Source organism: Astyanax mexicanus, chromosome 21, assembly GCF_023375975.1.
Source record: "Astyanax mexicanus isolate ESR-SI-001 chromosome 21, AstMex3_surface, whole genome shotgun sequence".
In the NCBI taxonomy this organism is placed as follows: Eukaryota; Metazoa; Chordata; class Actinopteri; order Characiformes; family Acestrorhamphidae; genus Astyanax; species Astyanax mexicanus.
In genome coordinates, this window is record NC_064428.1 from 25571590 (window position 1) to 25587423 (window position 15834).

Below are 15834 nucleotides of genomic sequence, written 5' to 3' on the forward strand. Positions count from 1 at the left end.
CAGCCTGGTCTGAAGCGTGTCCTCGAGTGCAACCAGGGAAGAGGAGAAAAGTATTCTCGCGACGGCAGAGGAGGGAGGAGGAGGAGGCATGTAGCCTAGCGCAGACATGGCGGCCAAGCGTTTAGCGATTTTCCATAAGTCATCTATTTTCTGTCATCCACAAAGCACTTTTCCCTTCCCTGCGCACACAAGTCGCTGGATTGCTGAGTATGTGCCTAAAACGGGGGTCTATTCTAATTCTAGTCACACTGCCTTTGTCACTCCATCTTCTCTATTCCATTTCATTTCCTCCCCTTCACAGCTGGGATTTCCACCACTGAGAGAATTCCAATTCAGCCCTTAATGGAACAGTTTGGTGAAAATATATATATATATATATCACAGCCTTTTCTTTTTACCACAGAAGTAGTCAATCAGCAAAGACGCAAATATTAACTTATTTTGTTAGTTTTAAGTTAATATAATAGATAATTGTTTAGTAAGGCATAGTTAAAGTTAGCAAAGTCCACTGAACTGAAAGGCTTGATCTGGTCCTTATTCTTGTCTACCAACTTTAAATGGATAGAAGTAAGTGGAATCTAGCTTCAAAACAGTCATTATCTACATTAGCCTTGTAGCTTTAAGGCAAAGGAGAAGAATATCCAAAAAAAATGTGAATTGTCCCAGAAATTTTATCATAGGTAGGTAGGTAGATACAGTTGGATAGCCAGAGAGATAAATGGATAGACAGACAGGAGATGGACAGATTGATTAGATTTTTAAATATGGATAAACCAAGAGGTAAATGGATAAATGGAGAGATAGATAGATAGACAGAGAGATAAATAGATAGAAAGACCAAGAGATAAATAGATAGACAGGCCAAAGGATTGATGGATAGGCCGATAGAAAGGCCGATAGATAGACAGACAGATAGATAGATAGCCCTACCTTGACACAAAATCCCCAGAACAAGCAAGAAAACAATGAAAAAAGGAATTTTAAAAAGATTTTTTTGGCATTATTAAAGCAAACGCTGAAAACTGTATATAAAAAAACTTATCTTCATCCATAGAGATGGGAGCCTGGTCTTTAGTAAATGGAAACAACTATCCAGTGCAGTTAGTTGAAAAGGCCGCCAAGGAGTGAACATATTCTCCTATAGAGACTTTGACTTCAATCACCAACAGCTCTCAATAACTCATCCAAGCAAAAAGCAAGAAAAGAATTGTCTGATCTAGGACCACTTACGAACATTACGCCAATCTGACTTAAATCACTTTAGCATGATAATGTAAACCTAGCCTAAAGGCATTGTATAGTAAGGGATGGGGTTGTGTAGTGAATAACAACCAACCTAGAGCCCTTACAAGCACACTAGGCTTTGGGAAAGACTCCTATATTCACTACATACTTGTGCAACAGAAATCAAACCCAAGTCACTCTAGATATAAGAGCATCATCCAACTCCATAAATGTAAATGTAAAATGTCTAATCCTTCTGTAACCTGTAACTGTAACTCCCCTCAGTCAGTATTGTAAATAAATGACAGCTCCTGGCATCTTCCAGACAGGATGCTGGTGCTCTACAACACTGATCACCTGGCTCACATTCACTAGGGCTTCCATGCTGACTCAGAAGGCTCAGACCTATGGAATCTCCATAGCCGAGAGTCTTCACTTCCTCCCTTTGCCTTCCTTTTCTCACCCCTCCCTTCTTTTCTGACACATGGCTCTCACTTTCTCAGACTGGAGACCCCTGCAGAGGGACCCGTGTTTGACACGGCCCTGGAGATGTCGGCCATGTTGTCAGCGGCGGCGGCGCTAGTACTCACCATGTCCCTGCGTGTCACGATATAGCCGTGGCCATGGCTGTCTCTGCACTGCAACGGGACACTACGCTAAGATCTGAAAGAGAGAGAAAGCAGAAGAGAATTTTTAGTAAGAGTTTATTTATACGAAAATAAACTCAGTGTTTTACTGATGTGGTAACTAAGAAAGGAAAAGAAAATGTTAATGGTTTTAAAAAAATACAGCAGCAATTTGTGCAGTTGTGGATTTGTGATGTCTTGTCATACTAAACATACAATAAATGCCAAAGAAATAGTTGGAAAACACTGTAGTTGCACCTAGAAGTGTCAGAATTCGATGATGGGTATATTGGGTAATTCTTGGTAATTTTTATTAAGCTACCCCTGCAGAAGTAGTGGAAACACATGTAAAAGCATAGTAGAGTTGTAGAGGTTCCTAACGGTGTCCTATGATAATCATTCACATGTAGCTTGAATATTCTCTCAGCTCCTGCAGATTTTATGGTAGGTTTGTAGGAATGTTCATACAACAAAAGACAAAAATAAATGTGAGCGGTCCGTTTCAGATTTCGGTACAAATGGCCTCATTCATTGACATTTCTACAGCTCTGTTTTTAAAATGATGGATCAATTCAATAAAATACATTTTAAGAATCTTCGTGTGTTTTAAGAAGAAGTTTCTTAATAGGAATGACTGTTAAACAAAGCCCACTTTGCTATATTCTTGTTACACCCTGAGAAAAAGAAAGAGAGGTATATCTTGCCCACACCAGTCATGAACCTGCTGTTGCTTGCCCCTCACAGAGTTTATCCAAAATTTTCCCGCTTAAAGAGTCAGGATTACTAAAAGTAAAAGCCAAGCAGTCAGCAAAGACAAGCTACAAAGCGAACAATAGCATGATAAATAATTCTGTAACCACCTGTTAAAAATGACTAGAATTTTTTTATGGCAGAACTTCTGTCTAAATCTCAAAATCTGTACTGATAATGCTTTAGGATTAAATACACTGGTGCAATACAATGTCAAACTTTCTGCCATTGAGAATACATCTCTGAACTCACTCTACAAGGTGAGGTCTTTGACTTTTGACATTGACGAATGGACAGTTTGTCCAGCACATGTCACAAATTCTGAGATAAAGAATACTAAAGGTTAATCACAATTTAAAGTGACGCAGATTCTTATGCTTGCCTATTTTTCAACTTTTAGACCCAATTGTTTAATTTCTGCCAATTGTAGCGAAATCCTGACAGTGCACTATGATCTACAAAGCCAAAATCGGATAAGCACCTCCATACCCTTGTGTCAGAACGGCAGAGTCGTTTGATATCTTAAATCAGCAACTCAAGACCTATCCACTTCAAGTACTTAAATCTGTACTTATCTCACAGCTGGTACTTGCTTTTACACAAAGTGTAGTACACAGTGTGTGTTGAGCACTGTGTATCTAGGTAACTATACTGACTTGTTTTTGGCAGTATCTAAGCCTGTGGTATCTTTTGGATTGAAGCCTATACAAACTAACTAAGGATATTTTCTGGCTAAGCAGTGAAGCACTTTCACACGTCGGCCTGGATTAGAGCTTCAGTTTAATGCTGTAAATGTAGGAGTAAATAACCCAACACCGGACATGTGTCAAAGAAACAAGAATCAAATGCTTTTCACTTAAAACAACATTAAATATATTTTTGGGTATATATTACTCCCTGTTAATAAACTAGTCAGGCGATAAGGCTCTCTCTTCTCTGATGGCAGAGTAAAAGAAAGATCTGGGGTTCCTATTTGCAGAGGACTTGCAGGCAAAGATTGTTGGCAATTCTCAACAGATGTCTAGATACATTAAAAAGCATCTCATTCAATTCAAGATTTTACACAGATTTTACTGGAATCCCAGTCAGCTGCATAGGATGGAGCTAAAGGATACTACAGGAAGTTGGCGAAGAAAGACAGATAAGGGCTCTTTAATGCTCTTGTCCAACTCTTCTAGAAAGGGGCGCATAATATCTTGGAATTAGTGGGAGAGCAGTTTGACCTGTGTCCAGAGTTTTTATGTTTTGTGGGATTCTTTCCCTCCCTTTAGCAGATCAGATTCTCACTGGATCCAAATTAGAATGAGAGTCTGGAAATGTGCAGTCGGGCCATCAGTGCAAGACTGGCTGCTGGAACTTAGGAAGGTAACAGCTTATAAAAAACTTGATTGAACCAACACTATGTTAAACGGGGAAAATTCCTAGTCTATTTTAAAATGATGGGTAGTACATAAATTTAAGATAGGTGGGAGAGGTCTCTATGCTACTAGGACGATGAGCTAGTGGACACTGTGAAAGTATAGATATTAGAGTAATGGGTCTTCAGTGGGATTTACCCAAATGGAACCAGTCCACACTAGTTTGGAGAAGAGGTGTCAAGTAACGAGATACAAACACTTCTTTATCTAAGTAGAAATTTAGGTTATCTATACTTTAGTGCACTCATTTTTCAGACCTTTTTAGTTTTTTACCTCAATTATCTGTATTTTCTACTCCTCACATTTTAAAAATAGCCTCAATATTCCTATTTCATCCAAGCTTGTTTTCATTTCTGCTTCGTTTATACGTGATCCGTCACACCTGCACATTGCGCCACACTCCAGCAAGAACACAGCAGACACATATATCCTAGTATGAAGATGATCTGTGCAGAGACTCAAGAGAACCCGAGCTCAAACTTATACTTAAACTAAGCTTTTTAATATATTTACATTGTACGAAAATGCATTGATTTTTAATGGACATATATATGCTTTTGAAACAGGGAGCTTAATGCATTATGGCTTTCAGAAAAAATGTGTTTTTACACTTTCACTTGAGTAAAAAGCTTAAGTTGATACTTCAAGTTCTACGGAAGTATTTTAATCACTAGTATCTATACTCTACCTGAGTAATGAATGTCAATACTTTTGACACTTTCGGTTTGGAGTAATGCAAAGAAAAAAAAAAAAAAAAAAAAAAAATCCAGAGAAATGTAACCACTGGGATCATTCCAAACTTATGTAATAAATACTTTATTTTTCCTTTTCCTTACAATCGATTATAAAACTTGCTATTTCATGAAGTTCTCATCAGTACCTGGAACAGGCACTACTTATGGGCAAACATTAACTACAGCGGAACACGCGTTTCAACACAGACACACGAGAACTCTGAAATCAGATACGCTTTTCTCTCTCCCACTTTCAGCTAAACGTCTCATGTGGATTACTCAACAGTCGGCACCTGAGGGCTAAACACACACACACACAGACACACAGACACAGACACACCAGAAAATAGGTAGAAACCCAGAAAGAAAGTGTCTCAGGAGAGGCAGAGTAAGAGAAACTCAAACAGCAGTGTGCAGTAGTGTTCATTAATAGACAAAAAGAGGAAAATAAATAGCTTTTCAGTGTAAATCTGAATTAACATTTGGCACAGTGTCAAAAGTCAAGGCTCACATGGTGGTATTTGTCAGTTTGCGTGGAATAAAACCCAGAGCTGCTGAATGGCATACAGTTCAAAATAAAATGTGTAGAAAAACAGCACACACAACCCACAGCACTGGCTGATAAATTGGTTTCTAGATGAACTCTAAAGAAAAGCCATGTGGAGCTGCTACCTAAAATCTGCAGGAATGTTGCTAGGCTACACACAGAGCACAAAAAATAAGCTGGTAATATAATACTGCACAGACATGCAAAACGTCTTGGTACGGCAACTACTGTTCCATGATTTTTGCCATATCCCACTAAATCTAAAGCACTATGCACGGACCTGTGGGATGTGTGGTGTGAGGCCTCCTGTATTAAATGTGGATGTAATTTCTGATAGTCACTTGTTTGCGTGGACAATTCCAGCCAAATATCGCCGGTCATGATCATTTCCACCAAATTCACTGTTTACAGCGAAAGGAAATTTATGGTACAGCAATTAAGGGTGGGTGATATGGTCCTAAAATTATATCACGATATTTCTGCAATAGCAATACTCTTGGCAATATGACAAAAGACTGAATTATATATTAATTTAAATATATTTCAAGAATACACTACTGCATAAAATGAAAATTTCATTCTAGCATTGCATATATGGTATGATATGTTACACCCCTAACTGTTATTAAAAAAACATTATCAGATTTGAAACAGAATTCAATGATCCAGAATGTCATGATACTGTTAATGCACTGCAAATATATATACTACATATACCCAGGAATAAAGTAAAATGAATGACACTGGACATATATAATCTGTCTCTGGGAAATGGGAATGAGAACAGTGAATTTTTATTTAGCTTAAAAGCAAAAAGACTGTAAAAAAAAAGAGAAGAGAATAACACTGTAGAAAGATAGATAAACGGACAATGTAAAGATAGACAAACAGGCAGACACTGTAGAAAGATAGACAAACACTAACACTGTACAAAAAAGAAGTACCCTGATGTGACAATTAGGGGTGGGTGATGAGGCATTATATTTCAAGGTATAATATTGTTCATAATATTCAAAGGGTTGGCAATATTATTGTGTACGATACAATATGGCACACCCCCAACAGCCATAAGCAAACTGACCATTGTTCAACCTCACTCACGACAACATCTTAACTTAAACAGGTGTAGTAATATTTAAAATTATGTGGAAATGTAGAACGTATCAAGTGCTAAAATCACTGTATGGGCTAAAGGATGCACTCTCAAGAGGGGTCTCCAGTTATTAATGCTTAAAACAATCTGTACTTTGCTTACTCTACAAAGCATGTTAAGTTTTACACATTCTACACATGGGAAAATAAGGGAAGAAAAAAAAATAGCTGTGCTGGGGCGAGCCGAGCCAAGTCTGCAGTCCTGTACAACACTAATGCAAGCTTTGGAATTCTATCTAAAAGGATGAACAAGAAACTGCAGCTTCCCATGACAGAAAATCCTCAATAATGAGCCCTGCAAGGAGCTGCTATAATTTGTAACTTGTGAATGTGACCTGATTGAGTCTCAGGATTGGCTACGTGAGATAAATATCTGCTGATTAGACATTGACATTTCTTTAAAGCACCACTTTTTACTGTATTTAAATTTACCACCATTTGTTTTTGTTGCAGAGATAAATGTGTTTAAATACTTTGATTAGGTGCTTGAAACTTGGCATACGAGCACGCATTCTCTGGATATCCCAAACAAGCAGTCTCTTCTCACTTCTGTTCAGGTCCTATGATCTACAAATTGCCTTAGCCTAATTCAAAATTATACATTTGTATGTGTCAATACAATTCTATAATTCTTAACTTGGCAATATGATCTGATCAGCACTCAGGATTGACTAAATGAGGGAAAAAATCTGCTGATTAGATATCAGCCAACTGTACTGTATACTATACTGTATTGGGATATCCCAATCGAGCAGTCTCCTCACTTCTGTCAACTGCCTATGATCTACAAATTACCTCAACCAATTTTGAAATGTTTTACAGCTCCAATTAAAAGCATTAAAGAATAATAGACAGGTAATAGCTTATACGTAACGCTCACCCACAACCACATACACAACACAAACCACAGCTACGTACATGACAGCCTTACAGACTGGCCCATGGCTGGACGCATCAGTGCATGTCTGTCAGAAGCTCCATAAGAAGAATTCCAGGAATTTATGCAACGCACATGCCCATGTGTTGATATATATGCACATACAGAAGCTTCTGAACACGGAAGCAGAAAAAGATCACTGCCTGGTGAGCGGCTGGCTGACTTGAGACGTGTTGGAAATGAACCTGGTGTGCTGAGCTTTCACAACAGCATTCCACACACGTTCAAACAAACCAGTTTACCCATGCTAGAGAGAGAGAGAGAGAGAGAGAGAGAAAAGAGGAGCTAGAGAAAAGCTAAGCAGCACAAGATTAGAACGATTGTCTGTCTGTCTTAACAGAAGACCATGCTTCTTCATCCCACCCTCCCAAACATGGAACAGGAGGACAGATGGAGGGATAAAGAGCATGATTAGACAGAGACAGACTGACTGACAGACAGACAATACATGGACAGGCATAAACCAGTCTCAAGTTTGACAAAATAAAACTCATACAACAATCCCCTAGTAGGAATGCGGTGAACATTTTTTTACACTAAATTTGCGTAAACAAAATAAATAATACATTTCTTCATAAACTGCTTTTGAGCTAAAACATATGTGCTGTAGAGGGATACGATAATAAAATTAGCTGAGCTTATTTAGCCTAAGCATTTGCTTGTTTGCCATAGGACAGGCTGTCTTTCTCTGTGCAAACTGGAACTAAAAATGTAACTCAAGGAGCACTACTGAGGCACGTTTATGACTAAAATTCCACTGCCAAGGTAAATCCATTATTAGGACAGCACTGCCGAGGTAAATTCATTACTAAACTTGCACTGCTGGGGAATTGTTGTTTTGTAACTGCTCCGAAATAGTAATTTTGGTGCATCACATCTAAAAGGCAATAGATGCTTCAAACAAAAATGTAGCACTACAAAAAAATCGCAAGCCCAAATCACCACACAGGGAAGAGCGAAGACCGGACAGATGAATGGAGGCAGGAGAGGAGGTGAGGGGCTATATGTGCCGTTAGTAAAGAAGGGGAAACTGACTGAGCAGGCTGTGGCCTGACAGCAGTTTAGAGACGTGTTTTGGACGCTGTCAGCCCACTGGACAACCAGCATTCATCTTCATCTTAGACCTCCTCCTCCTCCTCCCAGACCAGCCATCTCTACATCAACACACACATCCTAACAGCCTGATGTCCAGCAAGACCTATCCATGCAAGATAAACCAACGAGAGAAGCAGTTAGAGAGCACGGACAAAACACGGAGAAAGACACTTGCATAACTTGTTCCATAATCAACGTACCAGCAGCTGTTTAAACCTCGATATTGTCCCTGCCACACAAAAAACCTTGTACCTCCCCCCAAGAAATTGTATTCCAATTCATGTTGGAGCATTTCTATTGATCCATTCATGAAGCAAGATCTAATGTGGGAGAAATGAAATTTTGAGAAATGAAACAGACTCCAATATAGAGATATTCGACAGTCGACTAGGATCAGTTCACATCTATTTTAATAAATCTGCTAATATACAAAGCTGCCAGACTTAGCAAGGTTAGGGCTGTTCAAAAAATATGCTTACACATTAATATTTGGTTGGCCTCTAGCTTTAATTGTGGCACACATTCACTGTGACATTGTTTCAATAAACTTCTGCAATGTCAATAGATTTATTTTAATTAGTTATTTTTTCACCAAGATCTTGCAGCATTGATAATGGAAGAGTCTGACCACTGCACAAAGCCTTCTCCAGCACATCCCAAAGATTCTCAATGAGGTTAAGATCTGGACTCTGTGATGAACAATTGATGTGTGAATATGATGATCTCATGCTCCCTGAACCACTCCTTCACAATTCCAGCCCCATGAATCCTGGAATATGCCCGTGCCATCAGGGAAGAAAAAAAATAATAAAAATTGATAAAATAACCTGGTCTATATTCAGTATATTCAGGTATTCAGCTGACCTCATTTTTTGATGAACCTAGACCTGCAGACCAACTGCAGCATCAACCCCACATTATTTACTTACTTAAATCCAGGTGGCCACTTTTTTTTTTTTGCCCATGTGGTCGATAAACAAAAGGTCTGAGTCCAGTTAGTGTGCCACACTATGCAAAAAGACAATCTCTAATGCTATGTAAGGTTATTCATCACTACTTTAATAATAAACATTGGGGCTGCACGATATTGGAAAAAAATTGCAAATGTTATTTATTTATTTTTTTTTTGACGATATATACCGCATTATTAAACAATGCAGGGCCCATGACGTCAGCCTCACCCCCACTCGTGTGCTCTCTTGCGTCCGGGCCAATCAAGAGCTGAGTCAGCGATGACCACTCAAAACCTGATGAAAACAGCAAAACAACAGTAATCGGCCCTTTAATTAGGCATTTAAATGTTTTTTTTAAGAGAATTAGGAGCATTTTTTGGGGATTAAAAGCATGAATTCAACTGTAACTGCAAATATATACATATAATAATAATAATATAGAAATAATATCTGCGCAAAACAAAAAAAACAAATGTGTTGGACTGATGAGCACAGCTTTCGACACGTGCGTTCACAAGAACTTGCCCAACCAGTTACCTCGTGTTTACTCCTTTATATTAAACCTGTCGCTGATATACAGATCCCACAGTATAGGCTGAGAATACAGAAACGTGCATTTTATTTTCAGTGTAAGGGGATGGGGTTTGATAGTAGTTATAGATAAATTACATGATAGTTGGGAGCACTGTTTAAAAGTGCAGTATTTCGGAATGCTAACAAAAAGTTTGTACTTGTTATGATGATTTGCTACAACCCAAGTCCATTACAAACCAGATTTCCCCTTTAAGCCTAAACTTCACACGTAAGTTTGAGGCTTTTCAGTAAATTAGGTAATGTGTTCTTAGGTAATAGGAAAGCCAATTCTAGCTTAAGCACAGCACAGCTGCCCCCATTTTTCTCTCGCTCGTTCTTTTTCTCTCTCCCTCTCTGCACTTCCTCCAGCACGCAACATGCCGAAGATGTCAGAATTCCCAACACCGTCGTCCTCGCGTCTGCTTGCTTCATAAAGCCTGCGCGCCAAGAGATTTTCCAAATGCATTTGCTCAAAAACTGCACAGGCCTGGGCTGAACCCAGCGACCCGAACAGCAGACGAGTGTTCGCTCCTTCTCCCCTCTCTCTCTCTTTCTTTCACTGTTTCGCTCTCCCTTTCTCGGTCTCTCTGACCGCAAGGCTATACTCCTGGCTGGATATTTTCTTTTGTTTGCTGGATTGTCAGTGGGGCTCATGTAGCGCTCGCTCTTGCTCTGCTACCAGAGTTGGCACGGACGCTCTGCCTGGGACGGCCTGCCAAAGGCTTGGCGCCGTGCGGACATGATGTCAGACGACCAGCTGGTGAGAGGGGTGATGTGCAGTGGCACGTAAGGGTGCACACGTGCGAGAATACGCACACACTTAGCTCTCTCGTGCTCTGTCTCCCACCTCCCCTCCCCCGAAGAGGAACTGACTTTTCAATGCATATATTAGCCTAGAGATGATCAATTCAAGTGAACATTGCATTGGAAGAACAAAAGCAAAGAAACATTCTTTACATTACAATAAAGCCAAAACCTATGATATAATGATACCCAATATAAAAAAATTGATAAAACATACTAAAGAAAACCAAGAGAGTGGTTACTAAGTGTTGGACAATATAATCGATATATCATTCCGACTGTATATTATTTACACGTAAAATGTCCCCTAAGACTCGCCCCCCAATTTGACTTCCTACCTGAAGGTACTGTGTGTATAAACAGTGTTTTTATTAAACTACCTGCACCTTTTGTCAATGGTGTAAAAATAGTCATTTCTTTGCGTGGGCAATGCTATGCCCCCATCTCCAGCATTGTAAGCCTGTTGGGAGCATCAGCTAAAATTGATGTATTTCAGAATGCTGGGGGAGAACGGAGGTGGGCTACTCGACCAAAGTTTGTACTCGTTATCATGTTTCACTACAACCCAATTCCATTTCACACCAGATTTCTCCTTTAAGGTTAAGTAGATTTGTGTATCATGCAGTGGACAAACACTATTAGCCATTGTTATGGTTCTTTGATGGGCTACCTCTTATACCACGTGCATAATTTATCTATTAAACATTATAGACTGCTTGTTAATGTGTGTGTGTGTGTGTGTGTGTGTGTGGAGATCATCTATGGGTCCGAGACTACACTATAAGAATCACTCTTTTGGATGGGGAGGGCAACGACCAAATATTAGCTTTAAACAATTCAGATAAGATTTCACCCATACTTCAGACCAATGCCAATACATTACAGTTACCTGTACCAATAATATAGGACTAGTTATTTCAAGAGGTGGGCAATATCACAATACTTTGATTCATCATGATCAATTTTGTTATGATAGAAATGTTTTGCGACAGACAGGATGGACAAAAAAGGTGTTTTGAAAAACATTTGAAAAAGTAACAGCTACTACAGTATATACATAAGATATACTATACAATTAAAAGTATTGTGACAACTGTTCAATCATCGTTAACTTCAAAATCAATACTTTATAAAGACTTTCTATTGTTTTTGCTGGAGTAACTGTCTCTACTATCTACGAAAGGATTTCTACTAGATTTTGAAGGAACACTGCTGGGAGGATTTGACGGCATTTCAAGAGCAAGTTTATCACTATACACTAAACACTATATAGCCAAGCTTACTGTAATCAAAAGTGCTTTTTTCCCCCAAACTGTTTTCAATGAAATAGAAAAATGAAAGCGTGTTGATTAATCCAGGATTCAAGTACAAGTAAGTATTTGCAGTCACTCGTGCATAAATCGTGCATTTTAACATGGTGCTTTAAGGCTTAAAAGAAAAGCAGCCAAAAAAAATTCAAAAACGTTTGCTCAAATCTGCCAGTGGATCCCATATCCTATATTTAATTAAAAGTTTCTGTAACAACGTTGTATAAATGTCATGATACATAACACAGACAATATTTACAGATTTACAGTCAGGTGTGGCTTATGTATGTATAAATTATTTCGCGCTAAACAGCCTGAAAATTACAGAACCCCTATATTATATATGGTTCCAATAGTTTCAGGGGTGTGTGTGACCCAGAGAGTACTATTCTAATGGCAAAACATCTCTGCTAGGTCTAGACAAGCAATGTGTATGAGAGTATATTAGAACTGCCCACAAACATTAAGACATACAGTGTATACATGAAGTTTATTTTTCCTTTTAAACATATTGCCCACCCTCATTTAGTTTGGTGTTTTATGTTTTACTGCATTTTTACAGATCAACATGGCAGATACACATATATATATATATATATATATATATATATATATATATATATATATATATATATATATATATATATATATATATATATATATATATATATACATATAAAAATCTTAGGTTTATGACTGAAAAACGCTACAAAGTTACACGGTTCTTTTATGAGATGCCCTTAATAGACCTTCCCTTGAAAGTGAGAGAGACATGAGCGCTTTCACAAGGCCAGTATCAGCAAAGGTTATCAGGGGAACAGAGAGGATGTGTTCAGACATGGCCAGGCCGGTTAAGGTTTTCCACAGATCCTTCCTCGAAACCATAAACCGAATGAACCAGCGCAACGACACGGAGACAGAAGGAGTTCAGTCTGACGGCGAGCAGGAGACCCCGAGCCAACGGCCTCCTCACTCCAGCAACGGCCTCTATAAAGAGACAGCAGTGTTCGCAATTAAACACACACATACTCACAGACCCACACACACACACACACACACACACACTCGAGTCCAGCAGAATCGGTTAAGCTCTGGCCCATTTAGCAACCTGGCAAAGATGCCCCACACACACATACACACCATCTTTCTGGCACACTGGTGAAGTGACACAACCTGCTCCTGGCATGGAGGAAACACGCTGGCGCAGCTGGACCTCTCCACAACCCAGAGAGGCTGGCCGACACACGCACACACACTCGCTCTCACACACACACACTCCTGCCAACCCTACATCAGGGCTTTTTTTAATGGAGCCAAGAGGAATGAGGAAAGGGAGAAATGTGCCTAGTTAGCAAATTGGATTATTTGAGAAAGGAAGAAAGGATGAGTGTGCTTACAACAAGGAATATCAGAAGTTAGATAAATAGCCATTATTCCCTTATAGAAAGAATGATTTAAAAAAAGTGTTAGTAAAAAAAAAACTTGATTTAAACAAAAATGTTTCATTTAAAAGTCATTTAAGTGGAGCATTTCTATAATGCCCACTTATCAAGAAATAAATTATAATTAAATAAATTATAAATTAATTAATAATTGAAAAAAAATGTATTGTCACATGATATCAGGTTTTGCACACGGAACACAACAGCGGCGTCTAAGTGATCTAAAAGTCACTGACTATTATTTTGTTTTAGTATAGTATAATTCACAACCACTTCCATTTCTCTTCACACTCGCTGTTGTGTTTAAGTGGACCTCCGTGGAAACACACGCCCAAAGTGTAAAATTCTGGTGTGTGGCAGCGGACAAATAGCTATTTTATTAAACACGAGGTGACGAAACTCAGAGATGTGTGTCCGGACGGGACTAAAATTACCGGAGGACCACAGAGTTAAGCGATAAACAGTAATAAATTCAGCCTGTAATTTTATTACAGGACATCTGAGAAAAACACGTACATGGTCATTCAGGATGAAAATAATATATCTCAGAGGACCCTGCATAAAAAAGAAAAAATTACCCCAGAACCCCCTGAGAAACTAATCTCAACCAGATAGGGCTATAAGGTGACTATAAACTTCTCTTCCCTCCCTTTCTTTCTATTTTCTCTTTCTCTCTCACGCTCACATATAGCCCCGTTTTTTAAGCAAATGTCCTGATGTTTCCCCACCTGGCTTTCTGCTGCCCTGGCTCTTCGCAGCCCTGTGATGCAGTCTTGCTCTGGAACTCTGCACTGATCCAATCCTTACACACTCCACAGCTGTACATACAGATGCTTAAACTGCCTAGACCTATATTATATAGTTTTAACACTGAGCATTTGCCCATCACCTACTCACACTCAACATTTTTCTGCATTAGCTACAGCTCCCCATTATCTCTCTGCACAGTTGTTTTGTAATGATGTTATTTGTTTGCACTGTCCGGGTCGACCAGGGGAGTCATGGTTTCTCCTGAGGTTTCTTCTTCCTCTTATTTTTCCTCGTATTTTTTTTCATGTTGCCAATGTTGGCACCATCACTGAGGTGCTTACTAATAAGAGGCTTGGGAGCTAGATACAAATATCTCTGTAAAGATGCTTTGTGAAAATAGTAGTTGTAACAAGTGCTATATACATACATTTGAATTTAACTGAAAAAAGTGACAAGTTCAAAAATCAGTCCAAGTCTCGCAATGTCATTTCTACAAGAAAGTTGTGGTTGTTGTCATGGTGTTGTTCCCCGCCATCTTTCTATTGGCCAACCTGCTACTGTAATGAAAATTAACTGTGTAGGTTACTTTTTTACAAGTTTAAACTGTCTAAAATCATAGCTTTCTGTGAACACAAAACTTATTTTAGTATATAAAGGTTTGTGCATTTGTTACACTGTATACTGAAGAACTGGTCCCATTAGTTTCAGTTTCATACTAGGGGTGGGCAATATTATATCGTATACAATATATCGTGACACAGAAATATCATGATATTAAAAATCTATATGTGATAATATGTCTGTTCTGTCTTAAAAGTAGTCTATTATTTACTGTGAAGTTTTAAGTGTATTTATTGTATAATTGTTTTAGTTTGCAGTTTATATGCATGCACTAAATATTCTGCAATATTTTTTGCTGTGTTATATTATTTTATGCTATATTATTTATTTTGCCACATTATGATTATTCTGTTATACTATTATACTATATTCCTGAAATGAATGAATTATTTTAGTTTTCCTATATCGCCAAGTATATCATTATCGCAGAAATACCCTGAAATGTCGTGATATTACTTTAGAGCCATATCGCCCACCCCTATTTCATACTGCAGTTTATTAACTGAGCCACTGAAGAACTTCATTACCTCCCATCATCATTATCAGCTATGTGGGCGGAGTCTCTCTATACTTCATATTAATGGCTGTGTAGAATTATGAGTTAATTAATATTTAGTGAGTTAATGAGTGAATGAGTTCATATTATTAGGTAATAAGTTTTGCGACTTGCTTTGCCAGGTGTTGTGATGAATTATAGCTCTCAAAGAATCTATCAAAGAGTCCCCTTCAGCAGAATGAGTGTCAAAGTTTATCCTCATATTCCTTTAATTTGTTTATAAATATAAGAGTTAATCTACTGTTACTGTAAAGAAATTAATTCCCAGTCTAAGCATTTGTACTGCTGCACGAAGGGGAGTTGGATTTCGGCACTGGTTCTTTTTTTCTTGCAGTTCTTCTGGTT

The 15834-nt window shown here is 38.4% G+C and overlaps 1 protein-coding gene across 6 annotated transcripts in view; it reads right to left on the reverse strand.

Moving 5' to 3' along the window:
• Positions 1-15834, reverse strand: part of bcl9 (BCL9 transcription coactivator) — a 162150-nt gene that overhangs the window by 37128 nt on the left and 109188 nt on the right. For all 6 annotated transcript variants that reach the window (XM_049470168.1, XM_007251350.4, XM_049470166.1 and 3 more), the window contains one exon: positions 1815-1887. The gene's annotated coding sequence lies outside the window, so the exon portion shown is untranslated. The remainder of the gene's footprint in view (positions 1-1814; positions 1888-15834) is intronic.